The sequence below is a fragment of the Crocuta crocuta genome, unplaced genomic scaffold (assembly GCF_008692635.1).
Source record: "Crocuta crocuta isolate KB4526 unplaced genomic scaffold, BGI_CrCroc_1.0 scaffold466, whole genome shotgun sequence".
Lineage (NCBI taxonomy): Eukaryota > Metazoa > Chordata > Mammalia > Carnivora > Hyaenidae > Crocuta > Crocuta crocuta.
Genome location: NW_027529672.1, coordinates 6,207,438 through 6,207,711, shown reverse-complemented (window position 1 = coordinate 6,207,711; position 274 = coordinate 6,207,438). Strand labels below are relative to the sequence as shown.

Here is a 274-nt window from a genome sequence, read left to right as displayed (position 1 = left end):
GAACAGGGCTCCAGGGGCGGGGGGTGCTGTCTCTTTAAGGTCACTGCCTGCTCCGGCGCGACGTGGGGAGGACAGCTGGGCACTGGCCATCTGACTGACTCCGGCGTGACATCTGGGAGCCCACTGGTGTGTGGCACGCGAAGCGCTTGATGCCGCTATTTAAATGCAAATGTGAGGGGGCTCATTGAAGCCTCTCCCCGTAAATCCGCACAAAAGGAATACTTCCCACCCTCAGAGGAGGAGGCGGCGGCGGCGGAGAGGCGGCGGCGGCGGG

General features: G+C 63.9%; 1 protein-coding gene across 1 annotated transcript in view; it reads left to right on the top strand.

Annotated features, from left to right (window-relative positions):
- The window catches only part of EBF3 (EBF transcription factor 3), a 119,990-nt gene that overhangs the window by 6,069 nt on the left and 113,647 nt on the right, over positions 1 to 274 (top strand). The gene's annotated exons all lie outside the window — the stretch shown is intronic.